Here is an 18,612-nt window from a genome sequence, read left to right as displayed (position 1 = left end):
TCCATGGTGGTGAAGAACATGATTACTAGTTCTGTATCGTTTGGAGCCATGCCTTGATTGGTGCTATTACTATTGTTTGTGTAGATCAGTGCAAATGTCAGAACAGTGAAAAAGGCAAATAACATATTATTATCATGAAACAAAATTGAGATCTCACGGATACCTGAAAGGATGTCAGCAACCTCCAGAGGTCTGTAGACAGCACTTTGAAAACACTTCTAAACAATCCCTATCCATGCTGCTTTTCTGTCACTCTCTTGTTGGCTAATTGAATTTACTTCTTAGTTTTTATGTGTGTTCAGAGTGGTTTAAGGTATAGTTTTGCTCATAATATAATAAGACCATCCTGTGGAGTTAGCAGTCATATTGCTTTTCTGTCATTTATCTTTTATACCAGGTTCATCGTTGGGTCAATTATGAATCCATGCTGAAAGAATGCCTGGTTGGCAGAATGGCAGTTAAGCCTACCATTCCAAAAGGTAAGTGGTGTTGGTGCTAAACAGGAGTTGATGTGTGATGCACATGTACTTTTTTTTTCTATTTGTATTTCAACAAATAGATTTAAATAAGTCACTATATTTTTCTCACTTTCACTGGCCTCCTGGTCTAGCCACTCTAAAGGTTTTACTTTAGTTCTTTAGAATCAGTGATCTTCCCTTAAAAATTTGACATGTTTTTAGAGAAAATTCATAGTGTAAGGAGTAAGCATTGTAGAATTGAGAGAACTTTATTTACTCTTTGTTTAGTTTTCATTAATCTCTTATTCTGTTGTTTCATAGGCAGATTAGCTACAGCACTATGATAGGGTTGATTTTTAGAATAGTTTTTTAGAATTTAATTTTTTGAATAAGTAATATATTCACATGATTTAAAAATTAGAAAATGTAAAAAGTTGTACAGTGAAATTTTCCCTCCTAGCTTTGTCTCCCATGTGCCTTGAACCTTCCCGTTTGTATTAGTCCATTTTGTGTTGGTATAACAGAAATACTTGAGACTGGGTAATTTATAAAGAACAGAGGTTTATTTTGCTTATGATTCTGGAACAGCTGCATCTGGCATGGACCTCAGGCTTCTTCTACTCATGGTGGAAAGTGGCAAGCAGCTGGCAGGTACAAGCAGATCACATGGCAAGAGGAAGCAAGAGAGAGAGAAGGTGCCAGGGTTCTATAAACAACCAGTTGTAGCAGGAACTAATAGAGGAATCTGCCCCCATACCCAATCAGTTTCCAACACTGCCACATTGGGAATCAAATTTCCACATGAGTTTTGGAGGGAACAACACATCCAGATTTCATCACTGTTCCTTGCCCCCTCACCATAGATATACCCCTATTCTTATTTTGAACTTCTTTTAAAGTACAACCCATTTCTTCCCCTTATCTCTGAGATGGGGCTCTACAAAATGTGGTCATTGTTCAAAGTCATCTTTTTACTTCCTAAGGTTCTTTCAGAAGAGCACCCTTTGAAAATTTTAGAAATGGAATCAGAGTAGCAGGAATGCTTTGCATAACCCTTTTCTATATAGGAATGACAGTCATTTCTTTTGTGTAACTTCTTACCTTGACACTCAAATTAGTAATAAATTGGTTTGTTCAACCAGAATCTTCCACTATTTAGTTCACTGAATTTTGTAATTCAAGGCTTTATTGCCAGAGGCCTTGATCAGCAGTATGGAAATAGCATAGGCAGTATCTAGATTTGAATCCTAGCTCCATGGCCTGTTGGCTGTGTGATCTTTGGGCAAATTCCCACCTCTGAGCCTCAGTTTCTAATCTGTACAGTGATTCATAGGGCTAAGAATTAACATGAGTAAAGTTCTTTGCACAGTAAGTGTGATAGATGATCAATAAGGATTATGTCTTTTTCTTCCAATTGCTACAAAACAAATAAGCAATATGTATATACACTAAAAACAAAGAAGTTTGGACTTAAGTGTTTAGATATTTTTCTAACCACCTTATTTTTCCCTTTAAAAATCCCTGTCTCCTCTTCATTGGCTCTTAAATTCACTGATTCAGTGCCAGCAGGAGAAATGGTCTTAACTAAAATTTCTAAATGACTGGGCCAGCCCGGCAGCGCACTGCTACAGTGCACCACTTGGGAAGTGCGGCGGCGCTCCCGCCGAGGGTTTGGATCCCACATACAGACCGGTTCCTGCTCACTGGCTGAGTGAGGGGCGGGCGCAGTGCCGAGGGTTGCGATCCCGTTGCCGGTCCCGGTCCGGTACGGGCGCGACACTGAGGGTTGCAGTCTGTTGCCGGACACGAAAAAAGACAAAAAAAAAAAAAAAATTTCTAAATGACTGATTTTACCTCATCCTGAACGTTATGTATCTTTTATGTACAATATGGTAGTAAACGTCAAGTGTTATTCTGTGATCAGATGTATACAAGGCCATTCAGGCTTCTATTCCAAAGGAGACATGAAATTAGTAAAAGGACCTTTCTGTGTTCCCTCCTTCCTATCTGGAAATGAAAGATAGATACTCCCCAAAATGCATGGTCAAATACAACAAACAACATTTTAAATGAGCAGATTAGTTTACAAGGAAATTTCCACATTAAAAATATAAAATAAAAAAGTAGGTGGAAGCAGCAATCCAGAGTGATAAGCTAGCTCTGAAGCCGCCATTTCTCCAAGCCCTTATATAGATACTAGGAACTTAGAGCTGCACAGGAATTTTGATGGTTACACAGGGATGGAAGACAGGGTCTTGGGTTCATAAATTGAGTTGGAACTGAGACCCCTGCCTATTGGCTCAGACTCTGAACAGCTATATTATCAGGGAAATGGGAAGCCTTGAAATAAATCTGTTCAATAACAAAGGGAGATGTAAGGGTATCTTGTGATTCTTTAACTTCTTGTCACAGTGATTTAGGAGAGAAAAACAGAGTCCTCTGAGAATTTGTAACCACAGTCCTACCCACATAAGAATTTAGAATTCAAATATATCACCTGTGTGTTCTCAGAAACTCCAAACAAAGGAATAAAATGACCTCTCCTTATTGGTTTCCCAGGCTGCTTAGCAGATGTATACACAAATTTTTAATGGAGGAACACACTTTCAACCTGAAATCCTCAAAATTCCCACAGGTACAGATCAGACTATTATTAGTGCACAAGAAAAATTAGAGAACAACAAGAGGAAATAAGTCAGCAGAAACAAATAGCAGCAGAATTTCACCCCTAGGACTTCATTATTTTTATACAGGATAAAAATAATTATGTTTTAAATACTTAAGAAAATAAGAATGAATTAATAACATGAGTTGAAAATGAGAGACTATTACCACTAATCATGTAGTATTCAAAAAGAACCAGCTAGAACTTTTAGAAATGAAAAATGAAGCTGGTAAAATTAAAAAGTGCAGAGCATGAAGAGTCAAACAATTAGATATAGTAGATGAGTTTAGTGAACTGCACAATTGAACAACAGAACTTCCACAGACTGTAGCACAAAGAGTAAGATAGAAAAATATGCAAGAAACATGGAGGATAGAGTAATAAGACCTAACACTTGTAATAAGATTTCCAGAAAGAAGTAGTGAGGATGAGGTAGAGGCAATGTCTGAAGGGATAATGGCTTAGAATTTTCCAGAATCAGTATCATAAATCTTCAAGTTCAGCAAATCCCAAGCAAGATAAATAAAAAGAAATCAACATATAGACCCTTCATAGTGAAACTATAGAACACCAAAGACAATGAGAAGATACGTAAAGCAGCCAGAGAGAAGCAGACAGACTTACTAACAAACGAATGATTAGTAAATCGACAGCTGATTTTCTACAGTAATTTAGTAGCTGTTACAGCTAATTTACTAGAACAACAGAATCCAGAAAAGAGTAGAACAGTATCTTGGAGGTGCTGAGAGAAAATAATAGACAACCTAGAATCATTCGGTAGTAAGGATGAAGCAAAGGTACATAAGACTAGCAAAAAACAAAAAAAAATATATCATGAAACCAAAATCAGAAGGGCAGAGGAAACTAAGGATTTCAGACTAAACCCTAATCATAAATCACTATTCCATCTTCTCCTAACCACCTGGTTCAAGGGAGTGCAAACACATTTCTTACCCAGAATGAGTTATGGACTCCAAGATACCATATAATTATAAATTCATGAAAAGCTTCCTTTTATATATTGCCTCTAACCCTGATATTGATTGCTGAGGCAGCATAACCTGCAGAAAGAGCACAAGTTTCAGAGAGACAGATTTGGGTTTAAATCTCTCTGCCACTTATAAGTTGTTGTGTTCTTAGGAATCAGTTAATGGATCTGAGTGTTTTTCTTCATCAATAAAATGTAATTTAAGAATAGAAAATCTTAATGTTATTGTAAGGATTAAATAAAATAATGCTTGCTAACCACCTAGTACATAAGAAGCAACAGACTATAGAGGTAATAGAAACAGTTATTTCTGTTGTGGCCTCCTTTGTTCCTCTACTTCTATAGTGCTGAGGTTATGTTTGATTCCTTCATGTCTTACTACAATTATCAGGTATAAACTGGCATATAATGATGTGTTTCATCATGAAAGATGGTTCTGTTTCTGTGAAAAATAAAGTATTATCATCATTGACAGGACATATGAGAATGGGGTTGTGAAGTGAATCAGTCTGTACCTCTTTTGATCATGAGTATTTTGCTAGGATGCAGTCAAGTGTATTTCTTTTTCTGTGCCTGGCTTATTTCACTTAACATAATTTTCTCTAAGTTCATCCATGTTGCTGCAAATAACAGTATTTAATTCTTTTTTATGGCAGAGTAGTGTTCCATTTTATAAATATGGCACATTTTCCTTATCCACTAATATGATGGGTAGTTAGGTTGATTCCAACTCTTGGCTATTGCAAATAGAGCTGCAGTAAACATGGGAGTACAGGTATACTGTAGACATGATGAATGATTTCCATTCCCTTGGATATATACTCAGCAGTGGGATTGCTGGGTCCTATGGCAGTACTATCTGTAGTTGTTGAGGAACCTCCATACCATTTTGTATAATGGCTACACCATTTTACAGTCTCACCAACAGTGTAGGAGGGTTCCCCTTTCTCCACATCCTTGCCAGCATTTATTATTCTCTTTTTCATAATAGCCAGTCTAACTGGAGTAAGGTGATATCTCAATGTGGTTTTGACTTGCATTTTCTGCTTGCTGAGTGATGTTGAGCATTTTCTCATGTGTCTGATGGCCATTTGTATATCTTCCTTCGCCAGCATTTATTATTCTCTTTTTCATAATAGCCAGTCTAACTGGAGTAAGGTGATATCTCAGTGTGGTTTTGACTTGCATTTTCTGCTTGCTGAGTGATGTTGAGCATTTTCTCATGTGTCTGATGGCCATTTGTATATCTTCCTTTGAGAAAATGCCTATTCAGCTCCTTTGCCCATTTTTAAATTGGGTTACTTGTTTTTTTACTGTTAAGTTGTTTGAGTTCCTTACCTATTCTAGATATTAATCTTTTGTTGGATGCATATTTTGCAAATATTTTCTTTCTTTGTCTTTTCACACTGTTAATTGTTTCTTTTGCTGTGCAGAAGCTTTTTAGTTTGATATAATCTGATTTGTTTATTTCTCCTTTTGTTGCCTGTGCTTTGGGGGTCTTATTTATAAAGTCTTTACCCAGTCCTACATCCTACAGTGTTTCCCCTATGTTTTCTTTTAGGAGTTTTATAATTTCAGGATGTATATTTAAGTCTTTAATCCATTTTGAGTTGATTTTGGTATATGGTGAGAGGTACGGGTCTAGTTTCATTTTTCTATGTATGGATGTTCAATTTTCCTAGCACCATTTATCACAGAGGCAGTCTTTTCCCCTGTGTATGTTCTTGGTGCCTTTGTCAGAGATCAGTTGGCTGTAGGTATTTCTGGGTTGATTTCTGAGTAGCTTTGTAGTGTAACTTGAAGTCAGGTGGTGTTATGCCTCTGGCTTTATATTTTTTTGCTTAGGATTGCTTTGGATATTCAGTCTTTTGTTGTTCCCTATGAATGTTAAGATTGCTTTTTCCATTTCTAGTGAAGAATGTCATTGGTATTTTGATGAGGATTGCATTGAATCTGTAGATCACTTTGGGTAGTATGGACATTTTCACAATGTTAATTGTTTAAATCCAAGAGCATGGAATATCTTTCCATCTTTTTGTGTCCTCTTTAATTTCTTTCAACAGTGATTTGTAGTTATCATCATGCAGATCTTTCACATCCTTGGTTAACTTTATTCCTAAGTATTTTTTTTTTTAATGTCTATTGTATGTGGGCTGGCTTTCTTGATTTCTTTTTCTGCTAGTTCATTCTTAGAGTATAAAACTGCTACTGATTTTTGTATGTTGGTTTTGTATCCTGCAACTTTGCTGAAATCATTTATCAACTATAAGATTTTTTTTAATGGAGTCTTTAGGCTTCTCTCTCTGTAGGATTATGTCATCTGCTAACAGGGACACTTTGACTTTGTCTTTTCCAATCTGGATGCCCTGTATTTCTTTCTCTTCCCTGATTGCTCTGGCTAGTACTTCCAGTGCTGTATTAAACAGGAGTGGTGAGAGTGGGCATCCTTGTCTTGTTCCCCTTCTTAAGGGAAAAGCTTTCATCTTATCCCCACTCAGGATGATATTGGTGGTGGGTTAGTAACATATGGTCTTTATTGTGTTGAGATACTTTTCTTCTGTACCTAATTTGCTGAGAGTCTTTGTCATGAAGGGATGTTGAATTTCATCAAATGATTTTTCAGTGATCATATGGTTTTTGTCTTTGGTTTTGTAGATGTGGTGTATCACATTTATTTGTTGATGTGGTGTCTTTGGTTTTGTTGATGTGGTGTATCACATTTATTGACTTGCATATGTTGAATCATCCTTGCATCCCTGGGATGAATCCCACCTGATTGTGGTGTGTAATTTTTTGGATGTGTTGCAGTATTCTATTTGCTAATATTTTATTGAGGATTTTTATGTCTATATTCATCAAAGATATTAGCCTATAGTTTCCTTTTTTTTGTTGCATCTTTGTCTGGTTTTGGAATCAGGGTGATGTTTGACTCACAGAATGAACTTGGGAGAATGGCCTCTGTTTTAATTTTTTGGAATAGTTTGAAGAGAATTGTTATTAATTCCTCTTTAAAGGTTTGGTAGAATTCGACAGGAAAGCCTTCTGGTCCTGGGCTTTTCTTTATTGCGAGAGTGCTGATTACAGCTTAAATCTCTTTGCTTGTTATTGGTCTGTTCAGGTTTTCTTTGTCTTTTTGGTTCAGTCTTGGTAGTTTGTATGTGTCCAGAAATTTGTCCATTTCTTCTTGGTTTTCAAATTTGTTGTACAATTGCTTATAATAGTCTCTTAGTGATTTATTGTACTTCTGTGATATCAGATTTAATGTTTCCATTTTCATTTCTAATTTTTTGTTATTTGTGTCTTCTCTCTTCTGTTTTTATTTAGCCTAGCTAATGGCTTGTTTATTTTATTTATCTTCTCAGAAAACTAACTTTTTGTTTCATTAATCTTTTGTATTTTGGGGTGGGTTTCTATTTCATTTAGTTCTGCTCTGATCTTAATTATTTCTTTCCATCCACTAATTTTGGGGTTGGATTGTTCTTGTTCTTGTAGTTATTTGAGGTGTATGTGAAGTTGTTTTTTGTAATCTTTCTGTTCTTCTTATGTAAGTGTTTATTGCAGCAAACTTCCCTCTTAGTACTGCTTTTGTAGTCTCCTAACAGCTTTTGGTATTATGTATTATTATTTTCATTAGTTTCAAGAAATATTTCAATTTCCTGTTTAATTTTTTCTTGGACCCATATGTCATTCAGGAGAATGTTGTTTAATTTCTATGCATTTATAGTTTCCAAAGTTTCGTTTGTTATTGATTTCTAGTTTTAGTCCATTGTGGTCTGAAAAAAATACGTGAGATAATTTCAATTTTTAAAAATTTGTGGATACTTGATTTGTGACCTAACATGTGGTCTATCCTGGAGAATGTTCTATGTGCTGCTGAGAAGGATGTGTATCCTGTGGTTGTTGAATGAAGTGTTCTGTAGATGACTGCCAAGTCCAATTGGTCTAAAGTATGGTTTAAGTCTTGTGTTTTTCTGTTGATTTTTTGCCTAGATGATCTGTCCAATGTTTAGAGAGGGGTGTTCTGGTCCCCAACTATTATGGTACTTGGGTCTATCTCTTTCTTTAGGTCTAATAGTGTTTGCTTTATATATCTGGTTGCTCTGCTGTTGAGTCCATATATGTTTGTGATTGTTATGTCTCCTTGTTGGATAGATCCCTTTATCATTATATAGTGGCCTTCTTTGTCTCTTTTATGGTTTCTGGCTTAAAGTCTATTTTATATGATAGAAGAATAGCTTGTCCTGCTTGTTTTTGGTTTCTATTTGCATGGTATATCTTTTTCTATCCTTTCACTCTTAGTCTGTGTTTGTCTTTACAGCTGAGGTGAGTCTCTTGAAGAGTCTTTTTAATCCAGTCAGTCAGTCTGTGTCTTTTGAGTGGGGAATTTAATCCTTTTACACTAAGAGTTATTATTGAAAGGTGTTGATTTAGTCCTGGCATTTTTTGTTTGTTTGTTTGTTTGTTTGGAAGTTTTAAATATCTTTCATTCCTTTCTTTCTGTTTTAGTTTGTCTTCTGTGTTTGTTGGTTTCTTGAGGTGATTAGATAAAGTTTCTTTCTCTTTATCGTTTGCATTTTTTATTTACTTGTGGATTTTGTTCTTTCTTGTGTATTCAGGGTAGTGATGGCTGTTTTTCAGGTACCAGGTGCAGTACTCCCTTGAGGGTTTCTTGTAGGGCTAGTTGTGTGATGGTGAACCTCTGCAGTTTTTGTTTGGGAAGTATATTTCTCCTTCATTTCTGAAGGATAGCTGTGCTGGTTTTAGTATTCTTGGCTGGCAATTTTTGTCTTTTAGTATTTTGACTATATTGTTCCATTCTCTGTTGTCTTTAGGGTTTCTGATGAGAAGTCTGCTTTTAGTCTAATAGGAGCTTTCTTATAGGTGTCTTGATGCTTTTCTGTTGCTGCTTTTAAGATTCTCTCTTTGTCTTTGAGCTTTGCCAATTTGGCTATAGCATGTCTTGGTGAGGACCTTTTTTAGATTGAATGTGTTTGGGGATCTTTGAGCCTCCTGGATCTGAAGGTCCATGTCTCTGCCTGTACCTGGGAAGTTTTCCACTATTATTTCATTGAATATGTTTTTCAAGGCTTTTCCTTTTTCCTCCCTTCTGGAACACCCATGACTCAGATATTTGTGTGCTAAGGTTGTCTGTTGTTTCTCTTAGATTGTCATCATTTTAAAAAATTCTTTATAGTTTATTTTCTATCCACCTGTATTATTTCAAAAAGGCCATCTTCAAGATTAGAAATTATTTCTTCTGCTTGTTCTAGTCTGCCATTTAAGCTCTCTGTTGTGTTTTTATTTCATTGAATGAATCCTTGAGCTCCGTGACCTCTGCTACATTCTTTTTTGGGCATTAATTTCTTTGTACATTTCTTCCTTCAGGTCTTGGATATTTTTTCTCATTTTGTTGTGTTATCTGAGTCTTCTTGTATTTCACTGAGTTTCCTTAGGATTATTGTTCAAAATACCTTTTCAGTCATTTCAAGGACTTCCTGTTCTATAGGATTTGGTATTTGAGAATTATTATATTTCTTTGGCGGTGTCACATTTTCTTGTTTTTTCATACTTCTATATCTGTGCATTGGTGTCCAGTCATCTGATAGAGTAGTTCCTTGTTGTAGTACTCTGGAGAGTACTTTGAGGAGAGGGAATTCCTCTTGTAGATATGTTTCATAATGACCATTGAATGGGATGTGTTAGTATTGGTTCCAGGTATATGCAGTAACGTAGTCTCTGTGTAGATGCTTTGGCCAAATTCTGTGTTAGAGTTACATGAGAGTGCCTCTGTGGCACTTAGTATTTCCTTGCTGATGTTGGTGACACTATGTTGGTTCCTCAGGACATGGGCAAGCTCACGAATTTTGGGGGGTAGCTTTTTGGAGTCTTGTCACTCTTAGGTTATGATGGGTGTTCTTGGGCAGGCCTTTGGCACCCTGGCCAGCTCCCCCTGACCCTGATAGGTGCACTGGGGTATACTGGTTCTCTTTGACTTGAATGAGTGACACAGATGGGTTTTCTTTTTTTTCTTTCCTCTTTCCCTGGGCTCCACTGGTGACTCTTCTTCTATGCTGATGAGTGGTCAGCTAGTCGCCTATGAAGTAGTGGTGGCTGCTGGTATGGCAGTGAGCCATTCTTGTGGCAGCAGTTGGTGTAATGTGTCATGGCCCATTCATTCAGCACTGGTGTCTGCAGCAGTGGCAGGGAGTATTTCTGACAGTGTGGCTACCTGTTGCACTGGCACCCTCAGCAGTGGCCGGGTCAGGCTCTCAGGGGCAGGGCTCACTTGCCAGGGTCCTACATGGTTTCCTCTTGCACTGGTGCCCTTGGCAACGGCTGGGTCAGGATTTTGGGGGCAGGGCCTGCTTGCCAGGGACCCATGTGGCTGCCTTTTGCCTTTTTCATAGTTTCTAATAATTTATTGTTTTTAGGTTTCATGCCTATTCTCTCTAGCAGTTAATGACCATAAAGCACTTTGAACCCAGTATTAGAAGTGGAAGAGGAATTTAGAGCTGTTCTAATACCCTCAGTTTAAAAGTGAAAATACTAAGTCTTGTGCCTAACTAAAGGCTACAGAGTTATTTAATTGGAGAAGCCTACTATTTGAAGAAATCATGGATGCCTCTTTTTGTAAGTCAGAGAATCCCCTCACTTATGGTATCCTCTTTTGCATAATTTATTTTCCTTTGGTATATGCCAATGGTTCTTAACTGGGGCTGATTTTGTTTCTCAGGGGACATTTCACAATGTGTAGAGAAGTCAGGGATGCTGCTAAATACCCTACAATGCACAGGATAGACTCCTACAACCAAGAATTATCCAGCCCAAAATGTTAATAGTGCTGAAATACCCATAGAGAAACCTTTTTTACATGCATTGGTTTTTTATTCTTAAAAATGATGGTATTAGTGGCACATGTATGTTAGGCTGGTACGTAGACAATGGACAGCCCTCTGGTTCATACCAGGCAAACCCTGGCATGTGTAGAGCCAGGGATCAAGATAGACACCAGGACCCATAGGGTGCTGAGGCATTAATTTCAAAGGATCCTGTTACCATCATGGCACTGTGAGCAAGGACAAGACAAGTATTTAATGGGATAGCTGCCAGCAGAAGTTCAGCTTCTGTAAAATTGGTCAAATTTCTTTCTTCTCTATCTTCTTCAATATCCCTATCAAGATGATGGTCAACAGATATTTATTGAAAGAAAGAGCGTACAGATAAAACAAATTTTTCTTTCTTTATCCCATGCGGTCGTCCTGTGCCTCCACTCAGCAGATGTAAACTAGATTTGGAACATAATTAAAAATCCTCACCTAAACCCTCTTAATCAAGGAAGAATAGAATGCTGTTAGATCCCAGCACTAATCTTCTAAATGACTCTGACCTCTCCAGAAATACAGGCTGTTATCAGAGTAATGCAGTTTAACTAACATTATGTGAAGATACAAATTCAATTGGCCATGGAACCAACCAAATGATGGCATTTTAGTTATCAAGAGAAAATATCAGATTTTTTTCAGAAAGGAAAGTATCTCCTGTAACTAAAATGATTCGGATGTAAATAGGCTTAGAAGTAGAAAATAATCTCTATTTCTATGACTCAGTTTTTAAAAGAGTTGCAAAAACATACTAGAAGAGTTTTTATAGGTAATTGAAATCATTTAAGTAGAAGTTCTTTTCCTACTGGTACTTCTTGTATTAAAAAAAGACTCAGGGAAAAAATGACTAATTTATCAGAATCTAGAAAGTTCTGACAGATTCAAATCAATTCACATCTGGCAGGAAAAAAACATATGAAATAATATATTCTTTTTTCTTAGAAACAAATTACTGGGACATTTTTCAAAATCTGTGTGCCTCTTAGATAAAAACAAATTGTTTTACATGATGAATGAGATTTATCAAACTGACAATTATATTGCACACTGAAAATAGATTTAACTTATGTTACTGTGAATTTGCTGTTTTAAGATAAAACACATAATCACAATTGCAGTAGCAAAGACAGATAAAACAGACTTCATGAAAGTAAGTGGCCAAGTGGGGACATCAATGATTTCTTGCACACTGTAGTGACTAGATAAACAAAGCCCATTCTGAGGTATAATTTAAATGCTTTTTTAGTCTCGTTTCTTTTTTTTTTTTTGTCTTTTTTCGCGAAAACAGACTTCATGAAAGTAAGTGGCCAAGTGGGGACATCAATGATTTCTTGCACACTGTAATGACTAGATAAACAAAGCCCATTCTGAGGTATAATTTAAATGCTTTTTTAGTCTCGTTTCTTTTTTTTTTTTTGTCTTTTTTCGCAATTAAAAAATTTTAGGGCTGGCTGGTTAGTTCAGTTGGTTAGGGTGAGGTGTTATAACACCAAGGTCAAGGGTTCAGATCCCCATACTGGCCAGCTACAGGAAAAAAATTTTCTTTTTTGAAAGCTTTAAGTTACTTTCTTTTTCTATAAAACAAGGTGTGATGTTGGTCAACTTAATAAGTGATGTCTTTCAATTTTACTACTTGGATGTTTTGTGTTAGCTTATCATTCTTTTTTTGTTTTTAAACTCTGACAGCTTGCTGAGAGGTTTATTTTGACCATAATGGTATAGCACTTGTGGTCGGTTGGTTGCTATCCTGAAAGAAAATACCTGTTAATTATTTTTTTCAGTTGTAACACTAATAATTGCATTCTGTATATATGTGAAAGTCTTAACATATTTTCAGCATTTTGGCCACTTAAACTTGTACTAACAGTGATCATTTAAGTACTGACCTCAGTAAAAGAGAGATAAGACATCTTTGGGTTATTAACATGTGTGTTTCATTTATAAAATGTAATCTAATAAATTACGGTTAATTAAGACTAATTTAGAATATGATATAACCTGGACACAACAGATTTTTATATGCTCTCTAAAGAAATTGATTAAGATATTAGAAAAAAGTGACTAAAGAAATAGAAAAAAGCCCAGTGAAGTGGGAGACAAACACCTAGAAAAATGGCCTGACAATCTTGAGAGATGAAACTTACTTATTTGAAACAAAGGCCATCAATTTATTAGCCTTATTTTTCTCCTCAGGTCTTAGAAGAAAGTCCTTCAAGAAAGAAGGGCTGTTATCTTTAAATCAGTAATTGGTACTGATAATTCTCTTTGACATTGTAGTATTCTTATCTGACTTTTTTTCCTAAATCACTATGCAGACTATCATGAGGAAAAGAAAGTCTTAAATGGTAAGTCATATAAATGTGTAATAAAAAAAATTAGTTATATACACATGTTTATGTACAGTATTGCTTCGCAGAATTGTCTGGGGTATTTAGGTTTTTTTAATAAAAAATATGTCTTTGTTGGTCTAAACTTAGAGAATTTGATAGAACTTTCTAGGCCCGTTATTCCAGCCATTCCTCTAATAGTCCCTTCTGTGACATTCCTGAACACATGTTCATCTGCCCTCAGCTTAATACTTGTAGTAATTAGGAGTTCCATCCTCAGAAACAAGTCTGCCAACAAGTCAACTCCCTGAGGCATATGAGCTTACCTCCAATGTTTGTATACAGATGCTGAATAGCTTATTAATCTACTCTTTTCTGGGCTGAGCATCAGCAGTAGGAGCCATTTGGGATGACTTGCAATTATGACTAACATTTCCCTTCCCCCCCAAAAGTTTGATGTGATGGTCAGTACTGACTCATAAAATGCATGGGGCTACTCTGACTGAACTGGGTCGATATACATTTAGAAATAGTTTTATTTTTTTCTTTCTGTATTTATGCAAATACCCAAAATTGTCTGGTGATATAACACTGCATGAAATGAGGGACTGATCTTAGGTTTTCTCCGATGACTGACTCTTCAGTGATAAAATGAAAACAACCATTGCTTAATGACTAATAACTGATAGACTGGGCATTTCATTTCCAAAATTGTCTGGTGATATAACACTGCATGAAATGAGGGACTGATCTTAGGTTTTCTCCGATGATTGACTCTTCAGTGATACAATGAAAACAACCATTGCTTAATGACTAATAACTGATAGACTGGGCATTTCATTTCCAACCACATATGGCATCCAAAACTTTACTTTTTTGGTACCCTTGTTTGAATGCACTGCATTTAACTAATACCTCAAGGGTTTTTTTCAAAATTTTTTAATTAACAGATAGAATTGTATGCATTTATCGGGTACAACATGATGTTTTGAAGTTTATATACATTGTGGAATGGCTAAATCTAGCTAATTGACAAATGAAGTTAAAGATGGCCTTACGAGTGGAATATAGCATTCCACAAGTAATCTGACCTGGATCTTATAAGATTAGAATATATGAGGGTACTTCAGAAAGTTCACGGAAAGATTCTAATTTGAGAATTCCAAGACTTACCAGAGACTAATCATTATTTTTTCCTGCGTAGTTTAAGAAATATATAATTGTTACAGTGATTATCAAAAGTCATTTAGCAGCAGTGTTCTTTTTTTTCCAAACTAAGTCTTACCAATATAAACAATGGACTATTATCATGGGAGGAAAATTCTTAATGTTTGCAGAATTTCAAGTTCTTCCATGTCTCATAGTTTTCTGCAATGATTTTAAACCCACCGCTTTAGTGGGCTTTTAAATGCTGTGTTGATGCATATCCACAAGAATGAGTAAAATGGAAAAAGAATACCATATGTTGATGAGGTTGTGGAGCAACTGGAATTCTCAAACACTGTGGTAAAAAGTGGTACGACCACGTGGTATAACCACTTTGGAAAGATGTTTGGCAGTATCTATTAAAGCTAAACATATGTACATCTGTATGCCCAACGGAAATATCAATATATATTCTTAAAGAATGTACATGTGCGTGTAAAAGAATGTTTGTAACAGTGCTATGTGTACAATATCCCCAAACTGGAAACAATACTAATACCCATCATCAGGAGAATGAATAAATTGTGGTCTATTCATATAATGTAATACTGCTCAGTAATAAAAAGGAACCAAACTACTGATGCATTCAACAGCATGGATAAAATCTCAAAAGCTCTAGGCTTGATTTATTGCTTACTGTCAATCATGCTTATTTGACATAAGAACTGTAATATCCATAATGTAGGACAAAAAGCCCGAGCAAAAGAGAAAAATATCTTATGATTCCACTTATAGGAAGGTCAAATGCAGGCAAAAACTAATTGTGATGTTGGAAATTAGAAGAGTGATTATCCTTGGGGGAGGGGTGGTTATTGTAAGGGAGCACACAGAGGGTGCTGGTCACCAGGGTATGTTTCACTTCATAAAATTTCACTGAGTATTTTATTTATGATTTGTATTCTTTTATGTATGTATGTAATATTTCAGTAAGAAACTGAAAAGACAAAAACAATTTTTTAAATGCCATGTAGATGAACTGTAGCTATTTTGTTTATTTTTCTTTGTGAAGGCATGCTTCCCAAGAGCCAAGTGACAGATACACTTGCCAAAGAAGGTCCTAGTTCTCCAAGGTATGCATTCTTGTTTTAGACTTTTAAAGCTAAATCAGTACTACACAAAAATGCACATATTTTAAAAAATAAAGTAGCACTGAGTTTGATTTATTGCTTACTATTTATCTTGCTTCGTTGTCGATAACTGTAGTGCCTCATTTATTAGATGTTGTTGAAGAATGAGCTGTCCCACAAATATGAATTTTAAGTATAGCTGAAGTTTGATCCATTTGAAACACCAACACTTAAAAAAGTTATTTTAAAATATTTTTCTGATTATAAAAAAGTAAATAAGTACATCCATGGTAGAAAACTTGGAAAATGAGAGAAATACAAAAGAAAGTGATAAAATCAGTTGTAATCCTACCAACCTTAGATATATTCTCTTAACATTTGATTTATTCCTTTCAGTTTGATTTATATAATGCTTATTTTCATATTGTTCTATTTTTATAATATTGGTGTTGCAGTATATTCTGTGAGCAATTTCCTGTGTCATTAAATATTCTGTGAAAGCATTTTTTCTTTGCATTCCATCATGCGACCATACCATTATTTATTTAACTGTTCTATTTTTTGTATATCTAGCTTTTTTTTAATCATTTTTTTAATGGAAAGCTTTCAAAGTGTGTTATACACTAATGGTCTTAAACAGTTAGCAGTAAATTAGGCAACATATATTTTTGTTAATGATAGTTCCAATGTGTGTGTTATACCCTCAGGTGTGTGTTCTCTAGTTCTTTCTTTTAATGCCCTTCTTTCCACTGGCAGTCTATATTATTCTAACAGTAGTATCTTTCTATATTTGTTAGATTATTTTGTATACAATTTTAAATTAAAGGACCGGAATTGTTCTCTAGTTCTTTCTTTTAATGCCCTTCTTTCCACTGGCAGTCTATATTATTCTAACAGCAGTATCTTTCTATATTTGTTAGATTATTTTGTATACAATTTTAAATTAAAGGACCGGAATGCCTCCTCTAGATTCACCTATGGATGCCTGTATGTAGGTGTTGCGATAAGTGTGAAAACAGTATCAATTTGATCAATAGCTGTAGCAAAACAAAAGACTTAGTTTTATCTTAACTATTGACCCATTAAACAACCCTGATGAGTTAGTTTCTTTAGTAGTAATATATTTGTGAAAGGGAGGAGAGAAGGTAATTAGCATATAGATTTCTTCATGCTCCTTAACCAAACATGTGCTTTGTTATCACTCTAATAAAAGATTTTAGTAAAGAGATGTGTAACCTTTATAAAAACTGTCTTGTCAAGGATATTTTGTTTTGGGCCATAATAATCATATACAGTGTATATTGACAAAATAAAAAAAATACATAAAAAAAAAAATAAAAAAATAATTGTCAGCTATATAATGAAGAAGATAATATGGTAAGACCATTGTTTATTTAGAAAAAAGTTTAACCTAGAGAAATATATCTCTCACTGTAAATTTTAAACAGTTAATGCTTTAATATATGTTAATGCATGTGATTGTTGATCTAATTATTCATTGTTTTCTTAATATTTTACAGCTATGACTGGTTCCAAACAGACTCTTTAGTCACCGTTGTCATATACACTAAACAGAAGGTAAACAAATGTTTTAAATTGGGAGGGGAATATAAATACTCAGTAATACTTAGTTATGTGTCAGGTCTTTTTCTAAGCATTTTTCTTATATTAACTTATTTACTCTTCACAACAACTCTGTGAGGTAGGTACTATTGTTATTCCTATTTTACAGAAAAGAAAACAGAGATTAAGTCATTTACCTAAAGTCATGCACTAAGTGGCAGATTTAGCATTTGGATTCCAGGCATTCTTGCTAGAGTGTATGCTCTGAACAACCATACAGTAGCTTCTTAAGAAGACTAGATTAGGAAGTATTTCATGTGCTTTTTTGTGATTTTTTTTTTTTTTTCCAAAACATGGATAACAAAAGTGAATCCCAGTTAACTTCACTGTAAGGACAAATTTCCTGAGTATAAATTGAGATTAGAGAGACTGTACTGCTATAGCTTAGTATGTTTAAATCACCACTAATGGTGTTCAAATGCCCTTTTGAAACTAAAGTTGGGGAGATAATTCATTCACTAAGTATTTATGTAACACCTACTTTATGTGAGGCACTGTCTTAGATAATCTTATCATGGGCCAGATACATAGAATTGTATTTCACAGGGTTTACAATCCAGCTGGGAAATCACATAAATCAGCAATTTATAATATCTCCAAACACATTCTCCAGCAATTGTCAAGGTTCTCTCACTTTGAGGAACCTTGTGGATTTAAAGACAAATTCTGGCAGCTAGGAATTTTTGACAATTCATGCTACTTCTGTAGTAGCCGAACCACATCTGAGCCTGTGGGTTTCTCTGACTCTTGTAGCATAATCTGACCGTTCTGCAGGAGTAACCAGCCTCTTACTGATACAGCCAAGAGGGCCAGAGGCACTGCTTGTCCCACCTCCCACTACCTATGGCTATTGTGTCTTCATCCCACAGTCCAAAACCCAGAAGACAGGGCCTAGGGAGGTTGGGGTCCACTCCCACTGGTAAGATCAGTGGGGCACAGAGGATGGATGGCTGAAGGAAGGGGGAAGGTTTCCATGTGGAATAATGTGTTCAGTGTATGGTATAAATGATAGGTACCAAAATACCTTGCAGCAAGTTTATGTAGAAATTAGAGACACCTAAAAATTTGTTAGTGCATTGATTTTTTGATAAGTTAAGGTCACGAGGCTATGTAATTTGCCCAGCATCACACAATAGTAGAAAGATTAAAACACAGTATTTTGGTTTCTGGTCTGATTCTAATTTTTTTTTTTTTTTTTTTTTTGCCACACTTCTTATTTAACAAATATTTATTGAACACTTAACTATGTGCCAAGCAATATTCTGAGGATAGTCCCTTACACTTAGTGCTTAGAGACTAGTGGGTAAGGTAGATATTAACAGAGACAAATATATAATTAAAATTGTGATATGTGCTTTGAAGGAGAAGAACTGGGTTGTAGGAAAGGAAAAAAAAAA

At 35.4% G+C, this 18,612-nt stretch overlaps 1 long non-coding RNA gene across 1 annotated transcript; it reads left to right on the top strand.

The window, feature by feature from the left end:
- Positions 1-391: 391 nt before the first annotated feature.
- LOC103582427 lies at positions 392-17,169 on the top strand. Its single transcript, XR_549752.1, has 4 exons — positions 392-479; positions 13,308-13,337; positions 15,535-15,595; positions 17,113-17,169. It is a non-coding gene; the product is annotated as an uncharacterized LOC103582427 (long non-coding RNA).
- Positions 17,170-18,612: the final 1,443 nt, after the last annotated feature.

Source organism: Galeopterus variegatus, unplaced genomic scaffold (assembly GCF_000696425.1).
Source record: "Galeopterus variegatus unplaced genomic scaffold, G_variegatus-3.0.2 Scaffold16200, whole genome shotgun sequence".
In the NCBI taxonomy this organism is placed as follows: Eukaryota; Metazoa; Chordata; class Mammalia; order Dermoptera; family Cynocephalidae; genus Galeopterus; species Galeopterus variegatus.
The sequence above is the reverse complement of the archived record's forward strand: the minus strand, read 5'-3'. Positions and strand labels throughout refer to the sequence as shown.